Source organism: Pinus tabuliformis, chromosome 6 (genome assembly GCF_031772625.1).
Source record: "Pinus tabuliformis cultivar Carrire ecotype Pingquan chromosome 6, CPIR1, whole genome shotgun sequence".
Lineage (NCBI taxonomy): Eukaryota > Viridiplantae > Streptophyta > Pinopsida > Pinales > Pinaceae > Pinus > Pinus tabuliformis.
In genome coordinates, this window is record NC_142292.1 from 821571363 (window position 1) to 821588792 (window position 17430).

The 17430-nt window shown below is 36.7% G+C and overlaps 1 pseudogene; it reads right to left on the reverse strand.

Annotated features, from left to right (window-relative positions):
- Positions 1-10499: 10499 nt before the first annotated feature.
- On the reverse strand, positions 10500-14418 carry LOC149261357 (expansin-B1-like; annotated as a pseudogene).
- Positions 14419-17430: the final 3012 nt, after the last annotated feature.

A 17430-nucleotide genomic window follows, 5' to 3' on the forward strand; every position in this document is an offset into this window, starting at 1 on the left:
TTGATCTCTCTGCCTCCTTTGATGTACTTTTCCACCTTTTTGGCTACCCCAGTCATTTCTCTGTGGCTTCTCTTCACCCTTTCGATTAGACTGGCCATCTGGCTCTGTAGCTTCGTGGCTGAAAAATGCATCGTTGCCTATAAAAACACCTGCTTCAGTGTGGCATGATGATCAGGAGCGGTTACAGAGGTTTTGGGGCCTTCTCCTTAGGAAGAAACCCAAAAACTGAGAAAAATCCATTACACCAAGTTTTCTGGAAAAATACATTATCGGGCATGATTTTTGGATGTGGAAACACATTCAATCAGCCCTAAAATCCATATCGGGTACACCATTAGGCCTTATATTGCATCGCATAAGTGTTTTGGGTAGAATCCCAAATACACGGGAAAACGATGAAAAACCCAACAAAATTTGTCCTATCGAACTTCAAAATATATCGCAATCGCACTAATATCGCATCGTGTCTGCCTTTGGCCATTATCGCAATCCCCACCATCGATCTACCAGATCTTTAATTAACGGTTTATATCCAATTTCGGGTGGCTTAGGAGTACGGGGTTTACCCACATGAAAAGGAAGCTTCTCTCTCTCCTCCGCCAGCCACGTGTCGACCAGTGTGTGGAAGCAGGCGGAGCCAACCCAATACCACTTTCTACCCAAGGCCTGCCTGAAATCCCGCCTTTGCTGAACTCAAATACCATGCATCGTGTTTATGATTCCCTTTTGGGTTTTTTTAATTGCTTTGGGGGCTTTTTCCTTTGTATATCAGTTTTTATGCCGAAATGCACCAATACATAGAAATGCCCCTTTATGGTAGAACTCAAATGTTATCAACCCGGGTTTATAAAACCCATCGGGTCTTGCTTGTAGTCGGCCCTTCATATTGCTGCGACGCGACGTTGCGATGCGATATATCGCAATCGCAAGTCGCATTGGCCTGGGGGTCCGTCCCTTGTCTCATGCCATTGCCGATACCAATTTGCTGATCCAATCATCGGCAATCAGCATATTGCATACTGACAATCGTCGAGTCCGGGGTCCCGATATCACATGCATACCTACCTCCAACCCGATACATCGGATCAACTGATCGGGGTTTCTTTGGCCTCCGCTTAAGTCCTTCCCTTTTGCCTTTTTCTGATGTGACTTCCTTTTCTAAGGGTTTTTTTCCATTTTTAGGGCATTTTGCCTCTTTTTCCAAAGAACAAAGGGCATCTTCTTTCTTCGATAACTTCTGCGTCCTAAGTCCACTTTTGCCCATTCAAGTTACAGTAGATTCAGAATGAAAAGATCTCTGCAATGGGGGCTATGTTAAAGAACTTTCTTGGACTTTCATTTTACCCTGTGAGGAGCACTTAGACTTAGGAGTCTATCCAAAATCCATTTTGGATCATGCCTTCCCACTAAAAGAAATTTTGGTCTCCAAAAGACTGATATACTAATCTGAATAATAAATGAGAGTAACAACACCCTCTTCTTTCAACCTCCATACGCTTGCCTTGCATAGTGCCTTTGAACCTAAGTCTCTGACCAGTTCCCTTCTTGGATGGGCCGGTCTTCCTAGGAAGAACTGTCTTCCTCCTTGCCTTCCTGCAGAGCTTCTGTTGAAATGGTCATAGAAGTTAGTTTGAACTTATCTGCGTTGATTATTGATGCAAGGTGGCTTCAAACAAATGTGAAGTTCATCTGCTTCACAAAACTTTCATTTGTACCCGTTCAACAAGCTGTCAACAATAACTATTAACAGCAACAGAAATACAGACAATAATTGGATGGCCTAAACTCCTGCTTCAACAAAAGAAACATATTTCACATGTTGTGAACACCTCCATGTATTAGATCTGCAAACCAATGATGGACTAGATAACAAGCCCAGAAAACATGCCTTTAAAACAAATGACCCTTCAAGTCAAGCATGTAGAAAAAGACCATTAGGACACTTTTTCAAAAGATGAAACACTTCATCATTATCTCCATTTGGAGGCGACATCAACTTTTCTCAAGTCAATATCACATGCATGTTACAACAAAGAAATCAACCCTTCAATTTAATTACACATACATGTTCAAATATAAGGAAATCATTTAGCATCCCTATGTTCATGCACATCAAGCTCATGCATGCATTTCATCCTTCAACTTTCGCTTAAGCACATTGTACTTTCGAAGCTAAAATGAAATATAATGTTGCAGCAACAAAGTGAGTCTCCTACTCTACTTCTCAATTCACCTTCTTGGTAAAATCCTGCAACTTGCATTCCTTTAACAAAGAAATGAAAATAAATGCATCAATAGACATGTAATCTTAATTGGATAAGAACTCTAACAATTCCCCAGCAATCCCTTTCAAAGGTACTACCTTTGTCTACACATTAGCATCAACATGTGAATCATCCTGAAACACATCAATCATGGAATCTTCTTTTCCATTTCTGCCATTGTCTCTTTCCACTTTCTTCAGCTTTTGTGGAAGAATTGCTGGATTCAGAGTCCAACACCTTTCAGAAAGATGCCATTGCTTATGGCAATAAGTGCAATGCATGGCATCCTCTTGACAACATGATTTGCCTTGTCTAATGGACCTTCGACTTCTTGCTTCTTTTCCTTCAAAAGTTTCCTGTATGTGGCCATCCTCTTCCAACATCTAGAAACATTATGGTTATCCAAACCACAAAAGGAACATGCAACTCTTTTCCCATATCTATGTGGAAATTTATCATGCTTTGCAAAATCAAAAGGAAGATGATTAGAACTAGATTTATACCTTTCTCTTTCACATTTATTGCCTTCATGATGAGGTGAAGCAAATGAAGAAGTGGCTCCCTTTAGAAAACCATCAATCTCTTCAAGGTTATTAGAGTCTCCCCAACTCTCTGGTTTAGGTGTGTGCTTTTGAACACCTGTACCCCACAAATGATGCTTCAAGATATTGCATTTCTCCTGAATACAATCTTCACACTCTTGAAGACCTGCAATGCAACTCCTTCTTGGAGTTGTTTTAATGGTCTTCATGGCAGCTTTGGAACTTTCTCCATAAGCTTGTCCATAGACAAAACCCAAATACTTAGGCCGTTCCTTAACTAGTATTGGCTCAAAAATACCTTATGCCTGTTTACCCAAGCCTTTTCCTTCATAGACCATCTTGGACATTAGCTTGGAACCTATGCCTCTGGAATGTTTTTCAAAAGAATTGATATAAGCATTCTTAGAGGAAATTGGAGACAAACTGGAATGGTTTACCACTTCTTTAAGTTGATACCTGACTAAGGCTTCTTTGGCAACAAAGAGTTGTGACTCCAACTCATGCATCCTTTTTAGGTTCATATTTGTAATATGAAGTTGCCTCTCCATTTCCTGCAATTTGTTAGAAAGAAACTACTTCTCTTCCTCCCGGAATTCAATTGCTTTCTAAGTATGATGCTCTTCCTTTCATCCTGATACATTTCTCTCACCATATCCATCATGGTGGCCAAATATTCCTTCATGTCCTCACCAAATACTCTTGTGAAGAAAGAAGAATTTGAGGACTCACTTGTAGGAGTTGTCATATACCAATGAACAAAATAACTTCTAACAAGATTAATAAAGAGCTTATTCAGCAAACTTTTGCAATAAACCTTTTGTGCTTCAAGGATTACTTTGAGGTCCCCTGGGATAGAAGAATGCCTTCAGCCCTTCTTCCTTCTTGTCCTTCCTAGACTGAGCTATCAATAGCTTTCCCTTCACCTCTACAAACTAAAACAATAGTCAGTCTGCAACCAAGTATACAATCAACCTTTGACTATTTAAACACCTTTTAGACAAGTAGTCTTTGCTCTATCGATCAAGCATTCTAATATAACCTTCTTGAAGGTGTGGTTAATCAATCTTGAGCTTTGATACCACTTGATCTGAAAATGGGGCACTTAGGCTTCTTGTTTAGCTTGCAATAACCTCTCCTGCTTCCAAAGATTAAATATTCCCAAGTCTTTATGATTAACCAATGTGGAATTAAATATGTGCTTAAAAATAAGGTATGTGCTGGTATGTTTTAAACTGTTTATGTGCTTTAAGTTGATGTGCTTAAGCTGATATATAAATACATATAACAGTGAAGAATTCAGCAATAAACAACACATAAGACAACAATTTAATTAGGAGTTCACCCAAAAATCTTGGGCTAAGTCTCCGTGAGCTCTAGTCAACTCAACTAGGCGCTCTGGGAATATGGTATAAGTCTTTTTACAAGCTCTTGGCTCAACTCCATTGGTTTACATAGAACACAATGGGTTTAGACACCATCTCATCCCTGGCTCTGAAACTCTCGGCTTTTTGCCTCTGCGCTCTCGCTCTGGCTGTTAACTCTCACTCTGGCTCTTTGGTCTAGCTCTGGCTCTAGCTTCAGCTCTTTGGCTTTGGCTTCTCTGAGCTCTCAGCAATCTGCTTGACCTCCAAGCGATTGTCTTAGCTGCTCTGTGCACTATCTTTCACTCTCTCTGCTCTCTTACTTGTGCCTAGCTCTCAATTGAGCTCTTGGCCTCCTTTAAGGTACTTTTCCAGCTTTTCGACAACCCCAATCATCTATCTGCGATTCATTATCCCTTTACGGCTCTGCAGCTTCTCTGCTCCCTGTTGGTTAGACTGGCTATCTGGCTCTGCGGCTCCGTGGCTGTAAAATGCAGCATTTCCTGTAAAAGCACCAGCTGTAGCATGGCATGATCATCAGGAGTGGTTACAGAGGTTTCGAGGCCTTCTCCTTAGGCAAAAACATGAAAACTAAGAAAAATACACTATCGGGCGTGATTTCCGGACGTGGAATCCCATTCAATCACCCCTAAAATCCCTATTGGGTCTGCCACTAGGCATTATATCACATCGCATAAGTATTTTGGGTAAAATCCCAAATACACGGGAAAACGATGAAAAACCTGACAAAATTCGTCCTATCGGACTTCAAAATATACCGCAATCGCTCTAATATTGCATCACATATGCCTTTGGTTGCTATCACAATCCCCACCGTTGATTTATGGGATTCCGATCGATGGTCGATATCCAATTTCGGGTGGCTTAGGAGTACAGGAGTTACCCACTTGAAAGGGCGGTTTTCCTCTCTCCTTCGCCAGCCACGTGTCAATCAGTGTGTGGAAGCGGGTGGAGCCAGCCCAATACCGCTTTCCACCTGAGGCCCGCCTGAAATCCCGCCTTTGCAGAACACAAATACCATGCACCATGTTTATAATTCCCTTTTGGGTCTGTTTTATTACTTTGGGGGCTTTTTCCTTTGTATATCGGTTTTTATGCGGAAATGCGCCAATAGACAGAAATTCCCCTTTATGGCGGAACTCAAATGTTATCAGCCTAGGTTTATAAAACCCATCAAGTCCGGCTTGTAGTCACCCCTTTATATCGCTGCGATGTGATGATGCGATGCGCTATATCGTAATCTTAAGTTGCATTGGCCTGAGGGAATGTCCCTTGTCTCATGCCATCACCGATATCGATTTGCCGATCCAATCATCAACAATTGACATATCACATAATCGTAATCGCTGAGTCCAAGGTCCCGATATCACATACATACCTACCTTCGACCTGATACATCAGATTGGTCGATCAGGGTTTCTTCCACCTCTGCTTAAGTCCTTCCCTTTTGCCCTTTTCCGATGAGATTTCTCTTTATAAGAGTTTCTTGCCACTTTTATGGGATTTTGCCTCTTTTTCCAAAGAACAAAGGGCATATTCTTTTTGCGATAACTTCTACATCCTAAGTCCATTTTTTCCCATTCAAGTTGCAGTAGATTCAGAATGAAAAGATATCTACAATGGGGCTATATCTAGGAACTTCCTTGGAATTTCATTTTCCTCTGTGAGGAACACTTAGACTTAGGAGTCTATCTAAAATCTATTTTGGATCATCTAGAGTTTCTCATCAAAGTTGTATATTTTACAGCAAAAGTTATGAATAATTTGGAGGGGATGTCTCGCTCATTTTCATATAATATGTGATGATTTTTTTAACTTGTGAGGTTGTGATGAAAATTTATATTTGGAAATATAGCCATCATATTGTTCATGAATTAATATTAGTTCATTTAATTTATCTGATTTACTACTTGTATTGTTCAAAATCTATCAAATATTTTTTATTGGAACTTGAAAGACCATGTTTGAATATTAAGAGGCAATCTATGTTGGAAAGGTTATAGAATTTGTCAATTTGGAATAATGTAAGCCACATTTCTTTATCTTGTAGCTTTTAATGACATTTTTCTTTCTAATTTTTATTTTCAATGGTTTTTTTTATGTCATGATTTTTCTCGAATTTATGCCTTATGACGTTTCTTTTGCAACATCTGGTGTGGTTACCAATTGAAATCTTTAACAAACCAGAGGAAACATAACCATTAAATGACTTGAAAATGATTCTTAAAGTCAAATAATTAGTATAGTACTAAGCATGAGTGTATACGTAGGTGCCTTGGCTGCCTTTTCCTTTCCTTTTTTTTGCCCGACAATAACAACAATAACAATGAAGAACTCATGAACTAATTTTTATTTTTCTTTGTCATGTATGGCACGACTAGAAAGGTTCTCAATGAGCAGGAAACCTGAAACATTTATTTCATAATGCATCCTAATCCATTTAACATGAAAAGTAATATTAGACAGGAGGGATGATGTCATTTTTATTTTTAGAACACTTACATAATCCCTTGTTTGGTTTTGGAAATCACCTTAAGGTTTTTACTTGACCTCATCCAAAACCATTTCTATTAACAACTCCCTTTCATATCTTCTCAGGCCATTTGAATGGATAGAACAAATGCATATTCTGTAATTCTCTGTTTAAGTTTGACCACTTCCCTGCTTCAAAACAGGTTCATGGGAAGTTTAGAAACAAGAAATCACGAGAATTAACATACTATCACAATGGTGAAATTCAAATGGAATGAAGTGCAACAATATGCCAAATTTCCAACTGATTTCCATATAATTCTAAAATAATTCCTCTATAAGTGACTAACAATTCCCAATGTTGAATTGTTTTTGTATCTATTTTAGTCCATATGAATGTGTAGCCACAACATATTCTCTATTATCATGCCTACCTGGTTCTCTCTTGCTTTACATTCGCCAACTTTTCATTTCAAACACTGAATAATAGAGATGGACACCTCGTTTCAATACTTACCCAAATGAGATGGACCCTACGAGGCTGTATGTATGGAACCATAGTTACACAACACGTACCCCAATGGAACCACAGTTCATAAAACACCCCACATAAAGCACACACATAATAGACTCACGCAATGAGAAACACCAATCAGAGCTAATATGATCATTGACAAACAATTTCGATTGTAAATCATTACCGAAAATCGATAGACAATCATTGGCATACTCGTTAGACTACTTCTAGGCTTTTATTTTTTTTAATTAATTTTTGTTGAGTTAAGGTAAATTTGAAATAAAGTTCAAGTTAAAGGTGGTTTGTGGTTTATTGGATTGTGTGAATAATCAATGTCTTTAACCATGTAGAGGTTTCTTAACTATGCAAACTGTTACAATGGTCTTTTGCAATTGTTAATTAAATCAATGACATATACAAGAAATTATAATATAGATTAGAATTTTTTCTTCCAAGAGATGTAAACCCTATACTGCCGAGGGATAAATGCAAAATACTAAAATAGTCTATTATTAATGTGAGCGCAATTCAAAATATTTCTTTACAATTTCAAAGATGATGTTCTCATCGGAAACATTTGAGATATTAAACATCATCAACTGCATTGCACTAGAGTTTCTCGTCAAAGTTGCAAATTTTGTACCAAAAGTTATGAATAATTTGGAGCGGATGTCTAGCTCATTTTCATCTAATATGTGATGATGTCTCAAAATTGTGAGGTTGTGATGCAAGTTTAGATTTGGAAAAATAACTATCATATTGTTCATGAATTAACATTATTTATTTAGTTTATCTCATGTACTACTTGTATTGTTTGAAAATCTATCAAATATTTTCTCTTGGAACTTGAAAGACAATCTTTGAAGATTAAGAGACAATCTATGTTGCAAATGTTATATAATTCATCAATTTTCCACAATGTAAATGATTTCTCTTTATCTTCTAGCTTTGAATGACATTAGGTTTACTAACCCTTATCTTCAATGATTTTTTTATACTTTAGGTTCTTCTTGAATCTATGCCTTGCAAGCAACAGTAGTCCTTGCCGGGCAGACAAAAATTTTGTTAGAGAAACAATTTGAAGTGTACAGTGGCAGATCAATACTTCCGAACGTTAGTTGATACAGTTTGCTTTTGTTATGCGAAATTGCATATAAAAGTTTAATCTCCGTAGGCTTGGTCATCCTCATCGATTATGTAATCGATAGAGTCTTCATCTAAACTAGTTATGATTCTTTCTTGGAATGTCTTTTTCAAGAGTGAGTATCTAAAAGTTTATACTTATTATACCCAAATGGAAAATTGATCCCATTGGCTTTAATGTTAAGCATTTGAAGACCCCCACGCCATACAAAAACTACGAATGAACAAAAGGAATAGATGTGACGCATATTCTATGCTATTGAAACATAAACAACATCTTCTTGGGCCTTTAGCAAGTTTAACCGTTTATCCCATATTACGTCCCAGGTTGCTTTGTTCCCTTACAATGATTTCGCTAGGCGTTTTGCTGTACGATCTAGTGAATTCCGGTTAGCTGAGGGAAAAGGAAATCAATAACTTCTATAACAATGACGGCTAAAGAGATTAGAAAACTTTATATAGTTGTACCTTCCAACATTTACACCATGGGTAGATAATTTGCACCATGAGTAGATAACTTGCACCGTGAGTAGATAATTTGAATGGTACAAACACAATTTTGAATATTGATCCCACTCTCTGTAAACTAGTAAAAACGAAACCAAAACAATTCAACTCATAAAAAATGTAGGTGGTCCATCCCTTTCCGTTTGCTAAGGCTTGAAGTAAAGCTGACAAAATAGATCTATCCCCTCCAAGTTAGTTGGGAATGGTTGCGATACCTATGGGAATCAGCACCACTTATCTTTTTTACTCTGACTTGCCACTAGTCTTTCGTGTCTTTGCCCAAAATAATTTCCAAACAGTGCCAAAAATCATTTCCAAACACTGATACTTTCGGGGCTTGTATAGATGACTGTGCCCTAAATTCAATTCTAAGGAAGGTGAATTTGGGATAGTTAACCAAACAAATAAATCACAAACGTAATTTCCTCGCTCTCAGAAAAATGAAGGAAAACTTTATGTTCGAACAGACCTGCAACATGAGAAAAATTCAAATCCCTCGCACACAAAAGTAACTGACTGAAACTAAAATTATCATTGTGAGGGATCCCGCTAAATCTTAAATAGATGGAGAGCGACATGTTACTTTATGGATGGAACAAATTTGGAGCGGGTATGGAGAACGACAAGGACAGGTATGAGGAACACGTGGAAGGAAAAAAATACAATTCCTCAAGGAAACTGTGCAATAAGACCTCAAATTTCATCACTCAATAACCTCAAATTTCATCACCCAATAATCTCTCAAATAAATAGTAATTAAAATTTAATTAGTACTTTTCTAAACTTTGTTTAGAAAGTAGATATGTCTAAATTCATACGCGAGTTAACGTGGGTCAATGATCAAGCGATGGCTATAGTTTGTTTCTGATGGTGAAAGCAAGGACTAATAAGAGTTTTTGGTGACCTAGAATTTTGGTAAATTGTTGAAATTTTAATTGAGTTATTATGATTTTATTTTTGGTTTGAACCATTAAATTATTGGTAAATTTAAAGTAAACAAAAAAAATTATAATTTCCAAAGCCGCAAAGAAATTGTTATATCTAAGATGATACACACTGCATGAAATTTAATAAATGAATAAAAAAATTATATTTTGTATTGACTTGTTATATCTAATATGATACACACGGGATGAAATTTAATAAATGAATAAAAAATTTATATTTTGTATTGACATTTACGCAGATTAAATGTTTATATTTTATTACATTGCTTCATAACATTAAACTCTATAAGAAACCTTATTTATAGTTCCAGAAAGCAGTTTGAATGAGCCAACTAAGTTTTGATGCACTATTTTATTGTCCAAAATTGACATAAAATAATAATAAAAATAGTATTAGCTAGCAGTTATGCAATTTTCAGTAATTCACATAACCAATTTCAGTTGCAAACGCATTGTAACTTGTAAAATTCACCTCCACCTTTTGCTTCAACGGAAATTTCATTTCATTTCACTTTATTGGACATCGTGAAGTAGAGTGCAAAGCACAGTGACAGCGACGGATTTATTGCTCCCAACCATTTCATTGAAGGATCCAAAACATATTGCTTCCTCCAATTTTGCAATATTATTATTAACACCAATTATTTGGGAGTTATTTCATATAATATGGGTTATAAAGGTGAATTGAATGGAATCAGGTTATACGTTGTTATCAGAAGATATGATTAGTCAAAGTTGACGAGTGAACTGTAGGTAGCACCCGCTTGCCAATTCTGGGGAACGACATTAGTTGCAGTCACAGTTTTTCCAGTGGAAAGAGTTTGCAAACGAAAAGAGAAGGGAGGCTGCAGAGAAAACCCGGGTCTCAAAGCCCAATTTGCACCCCACGTTTGTTGCATCGGCAGCCATGAATTAGACTTTGCCTGCACAAACAAGAAACGGTGATATTATTTACGATAGTATTAAAACAATGGATAGATGGACAAAAGGTCAGCGAAGATATTATTTTAAATTTTGTAGGGAAGATTACAAATTTTAAACTATTTTTTCAGTAGAGGTACACAAGAATAGAAACTTGATGTTAACATATCATAGTAATGAAGCATATCATATTTTTTTTTATGAAGGAATAGCGGTACTACATATGTTCTTTTTTGAGATATCTTTCTCATATGTTTAATGAAAGTTTACTTTTTAACCATTTTAATTATATTATTTATTTTTATTTGATGTATGAATATTAAAGTTATATTTGGAAAATGGAAAGGAAAGCATATTATCTTTTCTGAGCCAATTTGATGTTTGAATATTTTTGCTTAAATTATTTCAAAAATTATTTGAAAAAATATATAGAAATGTAATTCAAATAATATATAAAAATGAAATTTTGTAATTTAAAAATAAACAATATAATTATAATTTTTTCCCAAGGAAGAACAAAAAAAACTTCCCCTTCCTTTACCTGCTGTAGATAAACTGCTCCAAGATCACCATCTCCTTCTTCATATATAATAAGAACTTCAAACCAAGATTAACTGGAACCCTGGTTAACCTGGAACGCAATATTCATCCGGGATACTCGCAAGGCACCCTGTGTTAGTGACATGTCAATTAGTACAACATCTTAAATTATAAAGGAGCTGTCAATTGTGTTTCACTGCTCTGAGTTTGTTGAGTGCAATAAATACGTTACCATCTAAACGAAAGAGACACCGTTCCAGCGTTACGCAGATCCCCAGCTCTAGTAGGATCATATGCCATGTCTCCAAAGGCAGTACCACTGAGATCAAAGTGTGTTTCGCCAGGGCTTCTGTTTCTGAACACAAACTATTACCTGTGCACTTCACCTGATTACACCAACATACACAACATCAAGAAGGAACATATTTTGGCCATAAAAATCATCCTCCCAACATCCAATTAACTAAAAATATTAATTAAAAAGCATACCTGATAGCAAGCTCCGCAGCCCTTTCCTTCTTTGAATAAGTCTGAACTCCCTGCAGCTACTTTTGATTGGAAAGGTGTCTGTTTCACTAGATTCTTATATCCGCATGCACCTCCTGTAATTACAAAAGCCAGGCTTGAAAACTATATCCCCATTCAAACATTACATGATTATATCCTCAATTTCCGAAGCGCTAAGTATGTTAAAAAGGCTTTATCTATATTTTATTATGTTACCTAAATATATTTTATTATGTTATTTAATCAATGTCGTCTTTACCGTCGCTTCCATCTCCATTTGCATCTCCGTACCATGTACCCGTGGCTGGCTGCCAATTCGTCTCCGCTTCTGTTAAGTTGACTGCCTTTCTCAGAGGGACATGTCCCGCAGCAGCAGCAGCAGCTTCAACTACAGCTACAGAGCATAGCATCACACATGAAGTTGTAAAGGCTACGAAATAAGCCAAAGAATTTAGTCTCGACATCTTCTTCTTTTCTGTGCTTTCGAAGTACTCAAGGTTTCGCCAACTGTAATCAATTCAATTACTTCTGTCAGAATTTGTAAGAAGAGACGTATTTTATAAGGACTTGGAACTGGTTGGTGCATTGTTTTCAACCCTGAAATCCCGCTTTGTTCTCATAAAACTTTCAATGAAGTCAGGGGAAAAGAAGCGCACTAGAAAGCCCATAAATCCTTCTATTGAAGGAAGGCTATCGTGGATGGTTATATTCGTTGGGAGTTATGACAGTTTTGCTCCTGTATATCGGGAACTTATGATCGTGAGTGGCTGAAAGTAAAGAATAAGCATCGCATATAACCAGCTGACGTTGAATTTCGAGCCATAAAAACGATGTTTTCGTGAATTGGCAGAGGGTAGTGCTAACGATAAGCTCGTATTATTGAAGCATACTTTTCAACTGCATGGATTAATGCTGGAAAGGATCGTGATTCTGGAAAGAATTAGAGGACACGGCTCCTAAAAAAACACACGCTCGATCAGATCATCTGTTCTTCCGTGTAAGTAACCTCTATTTTTAGGATTTTAAATATATATTTGTTAAACGTTTTATAGAAAGCAAAATCAATTTTATCTATTTAGGCACTTTTTCCCATTTTCAATCCGATTTAAAAAATGGCAAGTTTATGTTTCTATCCGGCATGAATTTTAAAATGTGTATATATCTGATTTATTAATCATAATATTATAAAATAAGATTATAATCTAATGAATTGTGATGATTTCTTTTTTTCATTTTAATAATGAAAAAGTATTATAAAATAAATATTTTAATAAAAAATGGGTAAGATAAACATTATATTATTTCAAAATATGATATATATATATATATATATATATTCAACAGGCTTCATTATTAAATATGTTATTTGTTTATTCTTCAACACTCTTCTCAACGGGGTCTTTGTCTACTAGTATAAAGAAACGACTAAGGAATAGTGTTTTTTTTTCCATGGTGGTCCCTGGGTCAAGAACCCATGGATATATGTCCTCGTGATTTAAGAACCTGAGACAGTTTGTCTTTATCTAGAAACAAGTGTCTTCAATTGGCGAATTTCACTCTGAGTCTAAGCAAGAACAATTACATCATAAGTTTCAGTGGAAGCCTATGCGTATTGTTTACTTGACTGCGGCTCTTGGGCCTGCATCCTCTCCCCCACCACACCCCTGCCCCCCCCAACCTCCAAAGCCTGCTATGCATGCATTGTTGTTGCATATTTGGCTAGTAAAATTAATACCTAAGGTTTTGACTCAATGGATATAGTCCCAACCCAAAAAAAAATGCAAACCGCACCTCAGTTGAAGCACATGTTCCCAAGGACTAGATAACAAGTGAATGAAAAATCCATGACATCTCAAAGGGACCAAAGAGTTTTCGGAAAGAGACCATGCCCTGACAGGATGCAATGAGCAGAGATAGTTAATAATAATCCCCTAAGCGTCTTTCCAAAAGTAAACCCTTGAGAACTCCACACCCATATAACTAGAGCCCCAAGCAAGGTCAAAGGTTACCAAAGTAATAGTCATGAGCATGTACAAACTAGAGCTCGAATAAAGAAACATATAGCACATATGAAACCACAAAGACAAATCCCATGCCTTACAATATCAAACCAATATAATATGTGGTTCTTGTGGAGGATTTTTCCAATCATCTTTATACCATTTCTCCCCTAAAATAGTTTCTCGCATGTGCTATTTAATAGTTTTCCATACTTTCTCCACCATTCTCAATTGATCACAAAATTTCTAGCAATTTGTGTATTTCCATATGGTCCACCTGAAAAACCACAAAAATTTCTTAAGCTCTACATAACACTAGAGTAGAAAATATATTTAACCTGTTTTGTTCAAGAGTATCCACCAGGTTATATGGAGATATATCAAAAATATACGAAGAGCTCTCACACCTTCCACCATAACGTCTTGGAAGATTGGCAGGTGCTAATAAGATGTTTCGTCATCTCCTCATCCTATCTGCAAAGAAGGAAGAAAATTGGTAGCCATTCTTCTAGATGTGGTTCCGAGGTTAAGATGTTTGGAAGCTAACAAGACAAAGTAAAGTAGCCACCTTAGGCCAAATATTCCTCATCTAGATTTTTTCGATCATGATTCGCAAGGCACATTTAGATGTTCAACCCACAAAGTATAAGTGTCCTTAAAATCAAACATACCCCATTGTTGGTAGCCCTATCACAACATGTTAGTTTTATGATTTATGTGAATACATTGTTTGTGCAATTATAAGAAATGATAGGCCATTAACCCAAAAAAGGGGAGTGTAATATCCTTTGTAAAAATTCCATGTAATAAAATTAACAAAAGAAAAATAATAACCAAGGTCATGGGACAATTATTCCAAGCTGAGTGTTGGGAAAAACATCCTAGTGTGAGTGTTCATTTGGTTTATTATAGTTAAGAGAAATTTAAAAAAGCAATCGCAAAGGCTTTGGAAAGGCATGAGGCATTAATTGGCATTTTATCTATGAAAATAATGGAAATTAAGAGAGAGGGAAGGTAAAAGGTCACAAGTTGCATGTGAGGAGGAAAATGAAGGAAAGTAATGGAAAATTGAAGAAAATAGAGGCGTCATTAATAAAAAGGCTTCTAAGGATTAGTTGGTACCTTTTTTGTCAGTTCAGTTTTGGAGCTCTCTCTCTCTATTCTCTCTCTCTCACTCTTGGACACTTGAGAATTCTTCAAGCACTCTACCATTGGATCAAGGGAAGAAAATGAAGGATTAAGAAGCAAAATATCAAGAAAGGAAGAGCAAGATCAAGAAACTACTATGGGATTATTTATAGGTATCAATATGCATGTGTGATTTCCTTTCCAATTTTGGCATGCATGGTACACACATGTGCGTATTTGGTTCTCTTACTGTCATTTACATGGGTTTTGCGAGTTGTGACAATGTTCTTCAACCTTTCCTTTCCATTTTCAGATATCCATGGTGGGATGGGTTCTCTTGTATTTGGTTAAATTGGATTGTTGGATGGTTTTAAAACTAAGTGAGGTGGTCTCTGAAAGAAAGAACACATGGCTTAGGAATCTCTGGACCAGACTGGGATTGCGGTAAAGCCAGATTTTGTGTGCCTAGGAATCCTTCACCGGTGAATGGTGGGCTATATGGTAAAGCCTAGAGGTGTGTGCCCTCGATCCGGCCACAAGGGGCTTCACTCAATGAACCTCTGACATATCATGTGAATTCGTGGCATACTAAACAATACCCCAAATTTGACTACATATTGGAAAATACCTATAAAAATAACATTATTTAAGCCCCTACCAATATAAACCTAATACAGCTTCCTAGTTTAAAAAAACCCTACTTTCACTAGATATTGTAGGTATCCATTTTTTCATTAACATTTTTTATACCCTTTTATATTTTTCATGAACTTTGAGCTCCATTTTATATACATTTCAACGTAAAAACTATTTACCCCCAATAAATTTTGTCACTTTTTCCTCAATATATATCCCCCAATATGAACCCATGTGGTATGGTATTGCTCCCCTACTGAAGCCCCCATGGATCCGCCCTAGGAATCCTTGATCGGTGAATGGAGGGATAGTAAAACTTGGAAGGTGGAGTCTTGATTATGCCTAGGAATCCTCAACTGTTGTAATGTGGGATATACGATAAAACCTAGAGACTAGGAGATAGGAAAATTCCTCATGGTGTACGTGGTGAAATTTGGCAGCATCCATGCTTGTTTAGGTCCTAACGATTGAGTGGGGATTGCGCTAATACATGAGGAAACTTGGTTTGGTTTGGTTTTGAGTCCCACATTCATGCTTCAAATATGGCACGAGGGTGGTTGGCAGAAAGAAATATTGTGTTTAACCAATATATGGTCAGGTGGTTCATGGAAGTCCCATACATGGTTGCATTTTGCATTCATTAATAAGAGCTCCTTCTCCTTGGTATTTCATGTGTAAATGTATTGTTTTATGTGTGATTCTTATGGTTGTTATCTTGTTACTTTCATTGGTTACATGTTGGTTATCAATATGTTTTATGACAGACTTGATGTATGTCTCTCATTATGTTTTGATTTGTAAATGAATGTAACATGACCACATGACCCAATAGATGATAATGAAAGTATTGTGATATGGAAACCATGCTGCTTTACGAATTTCAAATAAGTATGAGACCCCTATGCTTAGATATGATGTTATGACCTATAGATTCCATATTTGGGTCATGTTAGATGAAATTCCTTTGATGGCTAGTAGGGGTCCAGTCATGTCATTGATCAGGTGTTTTCATTATTACCATTGATCCATTTTTATTTAGCATTTCAGAGAGTTTCATGAAGTTATGGGCAACGTCCTCAGTCCTAGCCCTGAAAAGGTGGCACAAAATTCGGGGTCACTGATCCAGAACAAGCTGAAAAATTCCAGAGTCACTAGCATGCCCTTATTGTGGGAGTGATTGTAAGGTGTCGGTCACATGAATGGCTTGTCATGGGAGAATTTGGGGGTCCAAATCAATGAAATGTAAAGTCGTCTTGGGGTTTAGTCACCTAGAAGGGTTGGTTGGCTACTAAAGGTTCTATAGGATGTGGGAAAGGTCAAATTGGTTTGTTTTGTTGGTTCCCCTTCTTTAATTATACATGGGGAGTTGAATCACATCATAGTATCCTCTTGTCACATTTTTACCCTGGCGGGCCAGTTAACTTGGGTATATGTGGGAGGAGTGCGTTATAGAGTGGTATCAGAGCATGGTTCACCGCTTGGATTGGATGGGAGGTGTGTTGGTCATGCATTGATGTCGGTTTTATGTATGTGTTCTCTATGTTTTTGCTCTATGTACTTGTTGTATATGCATGGTGGTGGCCATGGTTGTTATGGTGTCGCCATGTGGAAGTGGATGGAGTTTTGAACATAGTTAGCAATCAAACGGGAACTATTACCTAAAAACGGGTACTCGAGCCCAAAAATCCCAAAAAACATGAAAAAACAACTCAAAAATAAAAAGTGTTGATTCTGCATCACCAATTTTTTTCAGAGTAAATTTTTAATATTTTTTAAAAATAACCGTAAAAAACAATAAAGGCCATTTTGTTTGGTGCAAAAAACTCCTCGAAATCGAAAAGTGTTCATACCAGAATATTTTTTTTTCCACGGTACATTTTCAACACTTTTTTAATAATGACATTAAAAATAAAATATCGTCACT